A 17,851-nucleotide genomic window follows, 5' to 3' on the forward strand; every position below is an offset into this window, starting at 1 on the left:
GAACCTCAGATATGATGAAAATGCATGAATGTTTTTTGTGTGTTTGTTTTGTTTTGTTTTACCAGCTGCATTTGATTAAAAAATTACAAAAGAGAGAGAGAGAGGGAGACAAGCAGGGTCATGGTGGGTGGTGGGTGGGAGGGATGTGGTAAGGAAACTAGCCAGATGGTAAGCAAAATTTCATGAGCATATATAAAGCTACTTAATTTCAGGGTTAAGACATGAAGTTATTTTCTACCAAATCAAAGGTGTGACCATTGTACTTTGATGCCTTGAAAAAGACTAAATTCAAGGTTTCTCTGGTAAAAGAAAGCTTCAAGGTAAAGACCAAAGATGTGGTTGTAATACCCTTTGCTTTTCACTAGTCCCTTAAGTTTGCCATGATTCTTAGCTTGATTGTGTGCCTCCCAAACTTATTCATGAAATTCCTGTGTTATTTGCGGCCTTTCTTTAAGGCTATTAGTAGCTCTCATTAGCCATTAACTTTCACAAAAGACATGGGAGTTGCATTAGTTTCTTAAGGTTGCCATAATAATTTACCACTGGCTAGGCAGTTTTAAAGAACAAAAGTTCATTTTCTCAGGTCTAGGTGGCAGCAGTATAAAATCAAGTTGTCGGCAGGGCCATGCTCCCTCTAAAGGCTCTAGGGAAGAATCCTTCTTCACCTTTTCCTAGATTTTGATTCTTTGGCCAATTGCAACATCAAGCAAAGGCACAGAACTGATGAACAGCTAGGTGTGTGCAAAGACTTTGGCCCTTCTGTATCAGGAAAGCCCATTGGAGGGACTAATGAGAGGGGATACTGGAAAGTTGGGCAGTAGACAAAGAATAAAAGGCCTTGAATGCCAAATTAGCAGCAAAGGAGAATTACACAAAGGAGAATGATGGGAGGATTTTAAGCAGAAGCATGTACCACAATCTGATCTATCTAGCAATTAAAATACACCTGCAAATATGATGCCAGCCCATATACATCTCAACTTGGTTTATTTCCCTTCATCTCTCTATAAAATAAGCATGCTCCTTAGATTTACACAATCTAAATCACACTCTCTTTTTGATTAATGAATATATGAAACAGGACAGTGTCACAGATCTGACCAAAAAGTACTATATCTTACTGTATTCTGCATAGCCAGGAAAAAAAATACTTATAATCTAAATAAGATTACATAATCTTTATATATAATATTTCCTTAGTCTCAAAATCATGCTTTTTATTCCACCACTTCTTCCTTTCTTATAAGTATGTATACACTAATTGCTTTATTCTTGTTGTTTCATTATTTTTCCAAGTATTCAAAGTTAAACTTGCACATCAAGGAGTCTGCATTACCAACCTAGAAAAGCCTTTTGATTGTGCCTTTTAAGTTCAAAGAACAAATTCACGGAGTTATTGAAGAGTCAAATCACCTAGTATTTTGCAACAAAATCTACATTACAAATACAAGTAAAATAATCACAAATATATTGCTACATACTGCAATGTGACAATGTCACTTTTTTCCTTCTGTGAAAAAGGATGAGTCACACACCAAAATAGAATTGTTAAAATATTCCTTTTCTGAATCTCCATCAGGCTCATCACAGGTGCAACTGGTCTCGTGTGTTTTCAGAAAAAAGAAGCAAGTGGCCAACTAAAGTGGGAATGAACCCACTGAATGGTAAATTTTGGCAAGCATTAACTTGCAGATGTAAAAAATTGGCTCTAACCTACTTAGAAAACCGTGACATGCTTGGAAAAATAAATGCGAGCGGACACCTTGATATTGGCTTGGTCTATTATAACTACCATGAGAGGAAATAAAACCAGCAGATTTCTCACTCACAGAAATCTTTATATAAAACCGTGCCTTTCAGAACAGTTTCTTTTTCTTTGATATTACTGGTGTGACCACCTCTTCTGGCTATGTATACATTTTACCAACAAAATCATGAAACAGTGAGAAAAAAAAAACAGGGATGAAAACTAATATGTGGTCTACTCAACAGCAAAGCCTCCATATGACAAAGCTGTTTTAGAATTCTAGTGTGTTGGAATCATAACTCAATATGTCTTTTGACAAGAGACAACTTTAACCCTTCCTTTTCTAGAAATAACAATATTTAAACAATTTTCTTGCTTTCAGACTGTAGTTGAATGTTCATCCTGGTTTAAAAAAAAAAAGGTTACGTGTATCTGGGCTTGTTTGTGTATGCACGTATGTTTGGGAATTTGGGAGAGGCAGATACCTGGAGAGAAATAACGACATTCATAGCAAGTCTAGACCAAAAAAATCCTACTTCCTGGTATATTTTAAAAGCTCCCTTCACTGATAATAATACCTGACTCCAGGAAAGCTATGAAAACTTTGGTTTAATGCTGTAGATCGAGAACTAGAAGTCCTACAAAACCTCACTTGGGAGTTTCTAAGAATTAAATAACAACCAGATGTAAATGGAAAAAATCCAAGAATCAGTCATAGGACTTAGGGGGAAAATCCGGAGAGCAAATACTTCTAGTTCACAGGTGAGCAAGCTCACACACGCACATGTGCATATGTGCACACACACACACAGTGAATCACCGTGCCTCTTTCTCACTGTGATTTAATGCTTGTAGTTCTGGTAGCACTCCAACAGGGAGCACACATCCTTTTCAACTCTTTTGGTAAAATTATTTAACTGGCAATCAGAAATCCTGCCTTTTGATGTCAGCCCTGCCTTTTGATTTCATCCCTACCATTAATTCAGTGAACCTGTGCCAGTTACATGATTTCTTTGAGTCTGAGTTTCCTTAACTTGTAAAATCATCAGGTTGAACTCAATGAAGTTCCAATTGCCTATTATATTCAGGGACTCTACACTTGGCAGTAAGTGACAGGTATATCTTCTGTACTACCATACTATCCTACCTTTTTAATTTTTTTTTGCAGCAAGTGAACTAAAAATATGCAAGAAAATCACTGGATGGTGTTTATTTGAAATAAACCCTGACTCAAATTTTGATCAAACTCATCAGGCCGATGTTGACTAAAGAAATATTTTATCTAATCAAAAAAACTCAATTGTTGCAACTTCTTACTCAGTACCCCACATCATTGTAGTGTGCTCCTCACACACATTCTTACACTGATCCAGAATGTATGCCCTGCAGAGGCAAGTCTGTTCTATCCTCCGATAATCTGGACTCGCTATTTCCCTTCTCTTGAGCTCAAACATAACTCTTTATGGCTTCTACTTCTTTTTCTTAGCTCTAATCTTTTGGAGGGCTACATGTAACAAGTTTAATCTTCTTCTCCGTGCCAACTCTTAAAAACTTTGAAGATAACAATCACATCTTCTCTAACCCATCTTTAGTTCTCTCCACTACTAATATGAGAGCTTCATATCCCCTCATCATCCTCTAAATGTGTTTATATCCCACTTAACATGCAGATCCGAGTACAAAAAATAGAGTTTGAGAAGTGCCAAGAAAAGCAGTTCGTCTGCCTTTGTTGTGGACAAATTCTTGATAAAAGATTAAGAATAACTACATCACACTATTTGCTCACATAGGGTATAAATGAACTGGCTAAAATCTTCTTAAGTGTATAGCTGTTACACCAAATTTCTTCCTTCCCATATTTGTACAGTTGGTTAAAAATGGAAAAGAAAAGATGACTCAGCTGGAAGTAAAGAGGTTTCCAACAGAACTCTGATTCATGCTAAGTGATATCTGGTGGCTTTCAGAATGAAAATATTTTGATATCAGCTTGGATGTGTGGTCTTCTGTTTGGGGTTGCCTCCCATTTTTTAAACTGAAAAACTAAGAATTCTTCCGCATACACTTTTAACATAGACCACTTTCTCTTTCACCTCTGTGTACATCTGTTATAACAGAATGAACAGAGTAGAGACAGATGTCTCACAAGCCTCAGCTCTCATGAAAGATAATGGTACATTACATGATAGCATTTTGTGCTCGCTTCGGCAGCACATATACATGATAGCATTTTGATGCCTCAGTCACAAGGAATAAAAGACAGCAGCACTGTCTCTCTGAAATGCATAAAAACATGACAGTCTTAGTGTTAATGAAACACGAATACCTTTTCCTTTACAGAAATATACTGAAAAAGCTTCACTGTTTATTATGAGTCCTTCAACAGGACATTCCCTGGGTCTTGGAGGTAATGGAATGGTTATACCTCCACAACAAGAAAGAAAGGATGCAGTACTCCCCAGCAATTTGCTACAAAATAAAAAGTGGCATATAAATAAATAATAGCGTCTAAGTGGTGTTGATCCAATTCTCTTGTATGGTCAAGAATCTCAAAAATTTCAATGGGTTTTTGGACTATTCCTTTAATAGAAATAATGCTTATCTAAAAAGAAAGTGACATAACTTTTGAATCTGACCTAACTTTTGAATCTGACATTTAGGATACACAGGCTTAATTTTTTAAACTCAAATGAGAAGCATTTGGTATTTGGCATATATTATAATCACAATGAAGCAGCCAAAACAGAGTTTACCTCATGTAATTTGCAAACTGTTGTGATAGCAAGAAAATCAGAATCAGGGCAGTTGCACTTTTCCAATAGGTCTACCCAGTGCTCTGTTTAATTCACTTAAGTCACCTTAATTGTAACGATGATCCTGGGTGTAAGTGCTGTCCAGACACACACTGTTCTCTAGTCCCTGACCTTGGCAAAACCCACCCCTGAATTCCTTTCACTGATACAAGTTTCCTATAACCTTAGTCAGTAAGACAGATGATTAATCGTTGCCCTTTAGAGAGCTGTAAAAACCCCTTTTAGAAATTGTCTTTTCCCCACCGTCTGCTGAAGAATCAGGGAAAAACTTAGGTCAAAGTGATAAAATTCTTAAACCACTAAAGGTAAGTCTGACCACATCTCCAATTAAAAAGCCTCTTGTGTCATCACCATCTAGAGGGAATATTCTTAGAGGTGGTCAGTCTGAAGAACCAGACTCAACATCTTACGACCTTATCCATACCTCTTACATTAATTCTCTTCATTCTTCAGCAGTTGGATAGAGGCAACAAAATTCCTAAACTATCTCCAGATTTCTGGTGTTCCTGACAGTATCTATGAAGACAATTCTCCCCTACTCTGAGGGGCATTTAATCCCACAGCGGCAGAGACCTAATCCTCCAAAATTCCCAAAGCCTCCTGAGAACTGGTCCTAATCTCCTGAGGTTTATATCCAAACAACCCCAGGACATTTTGTTTCACTACCAAAGTCATGATTACCAAAGGATCATTGTTCAGGAGTCCTGATCACCTGTGAGTTACCAAATCAAAACTCAGGACACACTCTCATACAAATTGCTAACACCTATCAGGACAAACAGCCTTGTCCTTATATTTTATAATTATCCCTTCAAGTAAGATTTAGGTTAGAAACAATTCCTTAACCACTCAGAACTATAAGTATGTTATCATTAACTCATTCTATCAAGCAGAACACCTGATATCAAGCACTGTTGGACATCTTTTTGATGACTAATAAGACAATTGTTCTCCTGACATAGGGCCTATGTGCTTGAGACTCAATTTGTAGTACAAGGTAGTTCAATATTTTGACATGAACTTGCTCTCCAAAGCTCTATTGTAGGAGCCAAAGGCTCAAAGTCAGGGTATGTATTTGTACACAAAGGGCTACAATTAATGCCCAGCACATTGCATGAGTAGTCTAGGAATTGTTTTATTGTGGGGAGAGAGTATAATTAATAAATATCTTGGTAAATAAGAAAGACCAAAATGCTTATGTTTAAGAACAGACTTTAAAACCATAATACATGGATTTGAATATCAGCTGTACCCCTTTTCTAACTGTTTGAGTTCGGGCAATTTGTTTGCTGTGCTACAATTTCATCATCTATAAAATGTGGATAATACTAGTATACATGTTATAATGAAAAAAGAAAATTTTCGGGCGCCTGGGTGGCTCAGTGGGTTAAGCCGCTGCCTTCGGCTCAGGTCATGATCTCAGGGTCCTGGGATCGAGTCCCGCATCGGGCTCTCTGCTCAGCAGGGAGCCTGCTTCCCTCTCTCTCTCTCTCTCTCTCTCTGCCTGCCTCTCTGTCTACTTGTGATCTCTCTCTGTCAAATAAATAAATAAAATCTTTAAAAAAAAAAAAAGAAAATTTTCCAACAAAGTGCTAGTTAGCACTTGTTAAAGTGTTGTCTAACATGTTTGTGAAGAATCAGCAGAAAGATAAAATAGCTACAAAGGAATGTTGAAGTAAAATTGCAGATTGGTTGTAATTTTTGCTAGGTTCACTTTCAACAGAACTATAAAACCATGTCATCTTTGGAGCTGATCTATCTCTGGGACTATCAAACTACAGGAACTTACTAATATCTGCAGGTCAACCTCTGACCTCAAAAAGAACAAAAAAAAATATGCACATCTGTTAATCATTAATATTAGCCAAAGTTCCATCCTCTGTAATTGTCAGATGATGCTCAGATGTGCTTACTGGAAAATGATCTAACATGAGATTTTTAAAATCAAGAAATAATCATTTTGCCCTAACTCCAAGTATGGAATAAATAATTTTTAGCAGCTTTGCTGTGACTTTTATGTAAGTTTGTGTTTGCAAAGTACTTAGAAAAGTCTCTGGCCCAGTGCTCAATAAAATACCCAGTACCTGTGTCATAGCAAAAATATAGGGCCTATGGAATCTCTGTGATATTCTAAAAGGCCTTACATCATTTGCCTGCAATAATTCTTTAGTGATACCACAGGGATGATTTGGTTGTGGATCCCCTCCATAAGAAGAATTTTGATTCAGAGTTGAAATCTCTTATGTTACAAGAAATGTATACAGCAGCTTAGGTGTATGCTTGTACCAAAGCTCTTATTACAACTGTTGTATACACACAGCTTAATTCTTAAAATCCTACTAAAACAGAATTTCTACACTTTTCCAGAAGTATTGGCCTTCCTTAATGAAGTTTCTCAGAGGGAAAAGTCAAGTGGCAAAATAGAGGAGAGAAAGGTTCAAATCAATTTGAATGCCTTAATATGACAATCATTTATAGTTGGGAACAAATATAGAGGATTTTACTTTTTTATTTCCAAAATACCTGGGCACTGTTACAGAGGCATATTTTCCTATTTTTTTTCTACCCACTATATAAACTTAGAAAAAATGAAGAGATTTACAAAGTCATACTATATTCATAATCCATCAAAATAGCATATTTTCTTAGGGAGACTTTTGCAGCTACCAAAATTCCAAAACCCACTTTACCTCAAACAATGTTAAGGATGGTATTTAATACTGGAAAAGGATTATGCCACAACCACTTATTCAAAGTCTTGTTTAGTGTCAGTATCTATTCAATTTTGCATGTCCCTAGCTTGATGGAAACTAACTACCTCACAGCACTCCATAAATATTTATATTGTAATCCATTATTGATATCTTCCAAACATTTTACTATGGCTTGTTAATGGCTGCAACATGACATTTCTGGGTGGAGCTGAACCATTATTTTAATTTTCTTTCCAAAAGAGATGCTTTGCACACATTAAAAAAAAAATTTCAGTGCTGGCATTTAATCTAAGGGGCCATCACTATACAACAAAGGCAAAATATCTAAATCAAGATCTGAAAATGAACCAAAGAATGTTTACAAGAATATTTTAACATGAAAATTCAATTTCCCTATTATGTTAAAATCTTTCTAACTCATTGGTACTGTGACCCCTTATGCTCAGATGAGGTCATTTAGATCTCATAACATTATTATAATATAGGAAATTTTATCTAAATCTGTATTTCAGAGATGAACAAAATGAGAAGCTCAGACAGGTTAAATGACTTTCACAAAGCCACACAGCTTTTGCTGGGATCCCAACTCATAGTTTCTTCCACTGATGCCCCTTGTGCCCGTAACTAAACTTTTGCCAGAAACATATCCTCTCTTATTGGTATCCCTTGTATTATACATATGCTAAATCCTCACCTACATTACAAATACAAATTATATAAATGTATCCTTGTCTACCACCTAAAATTAGGCCATCCTATATGTACCAAGTGTTTGAGTTTGTTTCAGTCTTTACTACAACTGCTTCCTGTTTTAGACAGTCAGTTCACTAAACCATGGTTAGTATTTTGGAAAGAGAAGGTAAGTAGTTTGCAGTATCAAGACAGCAACTATTGTATAAAGATGAGGTCAAATGAGGAAGCAGCATGCTGCAGGACATGAAAGCAACTAACACAGGAACCAGAACTATAGGTGTTTAAATCTTACACCTTCCATCTCATAGTTGTGAGACCTTCAAAGAATTAGCCTCTCCAAGCATCATTATTTAATGAGATATATAAAAAAAAATTAGCACAAGCATAGTACAGAATAGTCTTTCAAATTACATGATGATCAATTCTTGTTTCAAAAAATAAATCCCGGGGCACCTGGGTGGTTCAGTCAGTTGAGTCTGCCTTTGGCTCAAGTCATGATCCCAGGGCCCTGGGATCTTCCCCTGCATAGGGCTCCCTGCTCATAGAAGCCTGCTTCTCCTTCTCCCTCTGCCTGAGGCTCTACCTGCTTGTGATCTCTCTCTCTGTCAAATAAAATAAGTAAATAAATAAGTAAATAAATAAATAAATAAATTCCCTTTTCAAATGTGCATACACATAAAAAAAGAAAAGAAAAAGAAATACCTTTTCACATTTACTGTCTGTAACAAAGATAGCTATTTATATCTCATTAAAAGAAGAGAGATTTTTGGATCATTATTGTTATTGACAGGTATACCACCTCATGCAAACAGGCACAGTAAAAGCTGATCAATAATGGTGAAAAGTCCTCCCCACATATATGTATATATACACACACAGTCCTTTATGAAGCACATTTGTCTCCATTTTCTTATTTGATGCACTCCAAACATCTGTGATTTAGTTTCTTATTCATTATCATCATCCTAATTGTTTCCATGCTGAAAATAAACAAACTGAATTTAAAAGAGGTAAAGTAATGGGCTCAAATTTGCAAGCCCACTAAGATGTAGATTTAAGAACCCTTACTCATTTTTCCCACTAAATCAGTTGCCCACATTTCTCATCTTCCTAATTTTTGAGGGTGCTAGATGTGAAATTTGACACAAATTATAAAAGAACAAATAATCAAAAAAAAAAAAGAACAAATAATCACAGCAAAATCACCAGCCAGTCTTTTTTAAAACTTCCACAACTCCATCTACTCCTTTATTTTAACAGAATTCACCTCAAACAGAATTTCATAAGGAGAGGGAGAGAAATAAATAAGAGGAACCAGTTAACACATCTTTGCCAGCCTAGGACAATAGAGTTTCATGCAATTAAATGTATCCATCCATCCCTGTGTCAACCTCAGTACCACGTTTCCAGTAATTTTTTTTAAGACTGCCAAAATGGAGTTACAGACATGTGTTTGAAGGATAGGATTCTCAATTCACAACAGCATAATCAAGATGCGGTAGTATTGAAAAGAAATGAAAGCTATTCCCTTCAGATAGTTGACAAGAGGCGATATAAGAAAGACGATTATGCAGACCCATAAACCTGTTCTACTCCATCCATCCTCTCTTACTTGGTATCTGTTCAGTGAGACTTCCTCGCGCCATTTAAAACGCTAATGGGGTGTACAGTTATATGTAACTTCTCTACAGATTCTTAATCTGCAGCAATCATCTGCTAACATCCCTAAATCCTCACAAGCCTAGTTTTTTTTTTCCTTAACATAGAACCAGAGTCACATAATAAAAAGACCATAAAACCAATCACATTTTTTTTTTTGTTTCTTTTAGAGAAATATGGTATTTGGGACTCTCTGATCACTCCTGTGTCTATATCTTAAATTCACAACATTTTAGAAATCTAACCCCTTTGATTTACAAAGGAGGCAATGGAGACCCAGAGAGGTGATGTAAGATATGCAAACCAGCTACAACTTGGACACAACAGGGTCAGAACTTAGGCACAAGAGCAATGTGCTTTCTGCTACCATGTATCCTCAAATTAAACAAATGGGGACAAATTTTCACAGGTAGCACTATCAGATACTATACCTGTACTTGCCCAGTTTTGGTCCTGGACATAATAGAGGTGTCTTGCTTAATTACTCCTTTTTAGATAAGCTTTATTCTTTCTTCATCCTACCTAAACCTACCAGAAAAAAGACCAAGAAAGAGGTCACAACTGAAGGGGAAAGAAAAATAAAAGAAAACATATACCTTGCTTGTATCTTACTCAATAAGAAACAAATGATTTGGCAGAGCAAAACAATAAAATGACAATTATCAAGAAAGTGTAGAAATTTTTAAAAAATGTTTTTCTGATTGTACAGAAATGGTCAAGAGCATCACAAAACAGCAGTAAAATAGTATGGGCATGAATGTTTTCACTATGTGTGTGTGTGGGTGTATGTATGTGTGGATAGTTGGAAGTCGTGTAGGAGAGGGAGAGAGAACACGACAAGAACCGAAATGGAATAATCCAAAATAAAGCAAAGGTATTGTAACTATAGGTAAATTTATTCAATCTCAAAATGTTGTTTATTGTCACTATAACTTATGCTAACTAAAAATAACATGTGCTCCTTCAGAAATAGTTCTTAAATTTTCTTTGGAAGCAGTCCTTCTATACAAGGAGTTTTCTTGATAGCTCAAATAATTATAGAAAAATTACTTTTCTGTGCTTATAGTTCAAAAGCCTGAGAAAGAGTGAAAAGAATAAAGCTTTAAAAAATTCCCATATATGTTAAAATATAATTTGTGACAGGTATACTCTAGCTCTATATATATTTTTTAGAAAAAAAAAAATCTCAGCTTGCCAGAAGATGAGAAACATCATCTAACAATTACTGGTGGGTCAGGAACAAAAGGTGCTCAGACTTTGAAAATGCAGAATTTAATCACTGGAAAATGAACACAAGTCTAACATAAAGAAATTTGCAATTCTGATGAAATGTTCATAATTTTAGAATGCTGAGTCATTTGACCTGGGATGTTATAGAAAGCAGTCTATTACATTTACATAGCAGACAATAATAAACAAAGGTAAACAATTATTTTGAATCTCTTTGCAGATGCTTTAAAATCACTATCTATGTAATTATAAGAGAAAAATTATCCAGAAAAAGAAAACAAATAAACAACTTATCTCAAAATTTCTGAGAAGCATCTAAACCTGAGAAGAATGACTCACTGAAGGATTCTATTAGAAGTGAGGTTTTTAAATTTAATTTAATTGCCAATGAGAATTATCAAAGATAAAAGCCACTATGGCAGACAACAGATCCAAAAAGTATGGATAGCATATTTCTTTTCTTAGACCTAATTTCCAATCTCCATTCTTTTTTCTCTTTCAAATGTTACCTTTCCCTCCAGATTCAATCAAGGCCCACTTCTCCGATCTCACACACACACACACATACACACATAGGTCTCTCCTTTAAATTTCTATTGCCTTTAGTGTGTGGATGCATACTGAGTATTTTCTTGCACTAATTAAACTAAATATAAGTGTGTGCTCTAACCTATAACGTGCTGAGGCCTCTTTTTTTAAAATTTTATCATTATCATTATTTTATTCTGTGTTATTTGTTTCAGGGATACTTAATTAGGCCCGTACAACAAATTCTACATCTTTATATTTCTCTAGTCCCTCAGAAAAAGAGACACTTAGTCTACAGGAAGAATATAAAGATGTTTGAGGCCCAGAATTTAAGCTGAAATCTGAATATTTGAACTTGAGAAAGGCATTTAAATAAATTTGGTGTTATTGTGATAAATCAGGTAATATGTAGATACTCTGAATTCATTTTCCAACTATGAAAGAAGTACACACTATATTAGAAGCAGGAGTCTAATGCAGAGAAAAACAAAACTCAGGCTACAGAGACAAATCGATACATGTTCTAACTGTGGTTTCTGCCCTTTACTGGATGGGTCTTCTTACAATACAAAATCATCAGTAAAAATGTAATAATTCATACCTTAGCAAAATACCTAACCAAAAAAAAACAGCTCACAGAACCTAGAAAACCATAAATAAATGACAGACATCATTATCATTCCAACACAAGTTATTGTCATACTTACTACTATAGATACAGATATTTTGCAAAGAGATATGATGCAGAAAACTACTACTAATACAATCTAAAGGAACACCAGAAATGTGTTGATAATGGTCTTTAAGCTACATTTGTTTTTCCTTGATATTGAAATACATGAATAGGGCCAATTCAATTTATGCTTGGAAACTGGTCCACAGTTAATAAAAAGAAATCAGTTCTGATTTTGTTTTACTTTTATTTTTTTATTTTTTTAAATATTTTATTTATTTATTTGACAGACAGAGATCACAAGTAGGCAGAGAGGCAGGCAGAGAGAGAGGAGGAAACAGGCTCCCTGCTGAGCAGGAAGCCCGATGTGGGGCTCAATCCCAGGACCCTGGGATCATGACCTGAGCCGAAAGCAGAGGCTTCAACCCACTGAGCCACCCAGGTGCCCCTTGTATTACTTTTAGTTTGCATAAATTTACCTAACCTGTCTGTCTATAAATCCAAAACACCTATAGAATTTCACAAAATGCTGAATTCCATTCCCCCATAACAAATATATTGAACCATTATCATCTACAATTATGAGTTGGTAGGAAGTCAGAAAGTTCATGCCATTTCTGAGTCTAATAATAACTAAATAAGCTTTCTTTAAAGTTTAATTAGTCTGAATTTAATGATAAAGTAAGAACCCTATTTTACAATGAGAATCAAATAAGAAAGTATATACCACTATTTTGGACATTATAGAGGCTTACTAAGAGTTGGATTAGAATAAAAATTTGTTAAAACCTCTACATTATTGTCATTATTACTACCATTGTTATTTTATTGCTATGATCATTGTTATTAGATAATACTGTGCTCCCATGAGTTCCTCTCCAAGTATAAACAATGAATCTTTTCTTTCCATTTGCTGCTTTACTGTGTCACTTCTTAACTTTAGCCTACTATCCTGCCACACCAACCAAGAGTTGGAATCCAAACTCTTTTTGTGAGAATTCTTAAAACATTTATCCAAGTTATCAAATCTTAAAGGAAGAGAAGGTGGGCCACTTGTTTTATCTAAAAAAGTTGTGGCAGTACTTGGAAGGTTAATTTGGTATGTTATTCTTGAGCCTTTAAAGGAAAGATGTATGTCAGATATGTAAGGTTAGTAAAAAAGTTGATGGTACGGTAGCTAACAACTTCAAATGGAGTCTTCAGCCTTGGAAGTGATTAAAAATGCATAATTATTTTGATTTGGCTTAATAATAAGCTATATCCAAATGTACATGTGTAACATGAAATACACAGAACATTCAAGAAACTTTGAACAATCTTCACTCACTGAAGTAAAATCTTGACTAACTGCAGGAGGAAAAAATGGAAATTGTTGCATATATTAATCAAATGCCAGCTCATTTTTTCTATTTTTTTTTTATAGTATGAACTTCAATGGAGTATTTGAAGTACTGCTTGATACTTTAAAAATAGACAACCGCCATATGGAATTTATTAATCTTGATTTAAGATGTTGAAGGTCAAACTATTTTCCTCTTTCCTTTTAAGTGCTCCCTTCTACAAAGCCAATATAAACTGTTCATGTTGTCATAGTTCCACATCCTCCAAAATATACAGATAATTCACATAAAATATTATTAACATTGCTATATAAAGATTTAATTTATCACTCATTTTTGAAATGCACAAGTATTAATTGAATACATACATTTTTAATAGTTTCCTTTCTTCAACTTAACTTGGAGCCCTATTAAAGTTATTGCAAAGAGATACACTATTTCTGTTGAAAGGACAAAAGTCACATCAAGCAACTAATTCATTCTACAATATAAGCATGAAATTTTTGTAATATAAAACTTACCATCTTCCTATCTCTAAAGGGTATTTTGAAGAGTAACTAATAAATTAATTTAAAGATCTTTTGACATTGAGTGCCACACACTCAATAAAAGCGAAAAAAGAATGCTGGAATTACTTCAAATTGAAATGGTATTATATACAACCCACAGTGTACACAATCCAAAAATTTCTACTTAATAAAGATAATAGTACCTAGGAAGAAATTGTTTGTTTGTTTGTTTTTTTAAAGATTTTATTTTTTTATTTGACAGAGAGATCACAAGCAGGCAGAGAGGCAGGCAGAGAGAGAGGAGGAAGCAGGCTCCCTGCTGAGCAGAGAGCCCGATGCGGGGCTCGATCCCAGGACTCTGAGATCATGACCTGAGCTGAAGGCAGCGGCTTAACCCACTGCGCCACCCAGGCGCCCCGGAAGAAATTGTTTTAAATGTAAAATGTAAAATGTAAATGTAAATGTAGAAACATCAATGTCTTTTATAACATTTCCAATCATTAATTATATAAGTAAACTTTGTAGGATTTCAGTGCTTAATCTCAGACAGGAAAGAGAAAAAGAAGAAAAATACCAGTTTTTTACCACGAGTGTTAATCTTCAATTTTATGTTTTCATGTCCATGATAATCCCTAGACTAAGGGATCTTCATGAATAGAACACCTCCTACCCTTCCAAAAAACAATGCACAAAGACATCTGTTTCTCCCCATATGTCAGATAAAAAAATGTTCAGAATCTCTGCATCCCATTCTAACTCTTATCCAGCAGTGTATCTAGAACTTTCAGAAATTCCTAAATTTCACCTCTGCTAAATTCCATTAATGTAAGCCACCCTCTTTTCTTGAGTTAATGGCAGAAGTACTTAAGCAATGCTTCTGTATTTTAGCTCTAGGATGTAGGGAAGAGAAAAACACAGTAAGAAAAACTATACAATCATCCTTTGATGTATAGCTCATCTTCAATTAGCTTTGAGGTCCTATCAGTCCCACACCAAAAACTGCTCTCAAGTTCTTTCATTTACTTTCTTATCACCTCTGACCTGGATTTGCAAAAAAATCTTCTAAAATCTGAAAATTTCTGTTCTATTCTCTCTCTCCTTCAAGCAGCCTTGCACAATATCCCAGGGATTAATAGCCTGATGCCCTGGTCTGTGCACAGTCATGAGGAATGCGGTAGCACATAGCATTACTCTCTCCCAGACAGGCTAAGTTTAGGTGATCACCTTTGGAAATGCAAAGAAATGAAAATGAAAAGATAACAGATGGTCATTTTTATAGTAACTCATCCTAAGAAATTATTCTTTAAATATTTTATGGATTAAACCAGATTGTTTCCCAATTATCCATCAAAAGCGCAAGGTATATTCTCAGAATGAAATATCTGGAAGAGAGTGTTCTGAAGCAAGCCAAACAAAGAAGCAATCAATCCTGCTACTTCTTCTGTTCTATTATAATCTGGCTGAAGGCATATTTATATTTTTAGCCCATAGCTCTTTTCTCAGTTTCAGACCTACATATCCATCTGCCAACTTGACATCTATACTTGAACATCTTAAAAGCATTCCAAATTTAACACGGACAAATATTAACTTTTGAAATTCTTCTTCAAACATTCTCCAAAGTTTGGCACACTGACATTTTAGGATATGGTCCTTCTATCCTCCCACCTAAATTATCTTTGATAACTTCACCTACTACATGATATTCATCCAAGTCTTCCTGATTGTATGTCCAGGAAATATCTAGATTTAAACCACTTTCCCGCACCCCTCCTGCCATCATCTTGGGCCAAGACACCTCCTTTTCTAAACTGAACTCTGTCAATAACCACATTACTATCTCTCTGTTTCTGTTCTTGCCCCTCTAGTCCACTCCCCTCAGAGCAGCAGGATGAAATTTTTAAAGCATAAATTATATAATATCTCTCACCTGTTCAAACTTATTTTCACTGAACTGAGAATGAAACACATAAATGTTCTTAGAGCAGTCTGCAGGCTCCTGCTTCATCTGGCTTCTCTCATCTCCAGTCTCAGCTTTTGCCTAGGTTTTCAGATAAGCAGTGTGTCTCACACTCACACTAAGGAGAAGTCCATTGTTTATCTGAAATCCAAATTTACTGGATGCCCTACATTTTATCTGACAATGTGAGCCATGTCACTATCTGATTCGCTCCAGCGTGCCAGCCACAACAGCTTTAAGAAATTTCTCTCTGAGCCACACCCTTTCTTTCTGTAACACCTACTATTTCTAACAGGAATGCTCTTCTGTCAGATCTTTACCTGACAAACTACAACTCTTCTCTCCAGACTTACCTTAAATGCAACTTTGTAAGAGAGTCAGCTGATATGTTTATCCAAGTGGGATCACTCCATTAATTTCTCATAACACCTTATATATGTTTTTCTTCTTGTTCTTATCATAGTTCATATATTTATGTGGACATAAATATGTGAAGATGTGTTTGGCATACCACTATATCCTCAATGCTAGTAGAAAATCATGTACATAGTAGAGCCTCAATATGTATTTTCAAAAGGCAGAAAGGGAGGGAGGGAGGAGGGAAAAAGGAAAGGAGGAAAGAAGGAAGGAAGTCAATCTATCTAAAGCAACCCCATTATTCTAAGCCTATATTGTCTCTGCAAACTTTTATCCTATAGTGCAATTTCCTGAAAGCATTTACTCTCTTTGGACCAATGCATCTGACCTTAACCATAAAATATCACTCATTCATTCTTATAGATCTATTGATCGTTTGAAATGAAGATATTGGCACACTGGCTTGTGAATGTAGTTTTTATTATTAAATGTCACGGATTTTTATCATTTCATTATAAGGTCTAGCCCGATTCCTGGTCACTTTCATTTCCCCTCATCATAGTGCCAAGTACACTTGATCTCCCAAGGGAGTTTCTGCCTCAGGCTCTGGTTTCCTATTCTATTCCTAACCCAACCCAAAGGAAATATAATGAGCTCTAGCATCACATATAAGGATAAACTTCTATCCACTATTCAGTTTATTCATTAGTTAGATTTTAAGCTGATAAACAATTTTAGTCTCACTGACAAGAACTGTGTTGGTCAAGACAGCAAAGTTAAGGTTATGTGTTTTGGAATCAGAAACCCATATCTCTATCTAGTCTTTGTAACTCAGTGAAATTGGAGAAGATTCTGCAACCCTCTGAATGACAATATTCTCATTTATAAAATAAACTATCTACATCAAAGTGGCACTACCATGTTGATTACATGAGGTTGCTTTCCACTCCTTAAAAACTTTAATCCCAAAATTCCAAATCCAAGCCCATATGTGATCTGGATACTATTAAACTCACCAGACTCATTTAATGCTCCTTTCCTGTCTTATATCAAGCAGCATAAACTTTAATACTTACAGTAGCCAGGTAGATAGTGCAAAAAACGAATCTGATGGGATGTAGAGGAAAACAGGAAGTAGTGGGAGTATGGATATAGTAGCTAATACAGGCCCTATTTGAAGAAGTCAGCTTACTCATTCCAGGTGTTTGTTGCCACATGAGAACATAAGCTCAGTGTTTTTAGGGATCTGATTTTTCCTTAAAAAGAAGAAGTTCAAATTTTTATATAAATATTTTAAATGTTAAAATTATGAGTACTGGTTAAAATAACTTTACAATTTGGTGCAGAGGGCACCTGGGTGGCTCATTTGGTTAAGCATCTACCTTCAGATCAGGTCATGATCCCAGGGTCCTGGGACAGAGTCCCACACCAGGGCTCCCTGCTCAGCAGGGAGTCTTCTCCTCCCTGCCCCTCTGCTCCTCCCCCAGCTTGTGCTCTCTCTCTGTTGCTTACTTTCTCTCCCAAATAAATAAAATTTAAAAAAAAAAAAAAAAAAGAACCTGGTGCACAGTTACCAATTAAATTGGCCAGGGAAGTCATGACTGGATGTACTTTTTCTTTTGCACCCACAC

Source organism: Lutra lutra, chromosome 1, assembly GCF_902655055.1.
Source record: "Lutra lutra chromosome 1, mLutLut1.2, whole genome shotgun sequence".
NCBI classification, from domain to species: Eukaryota; Metazoa; Chordata; class Mammalia; order Carnivora; family Mustelidae; genus Lutra; species Lutra lutra.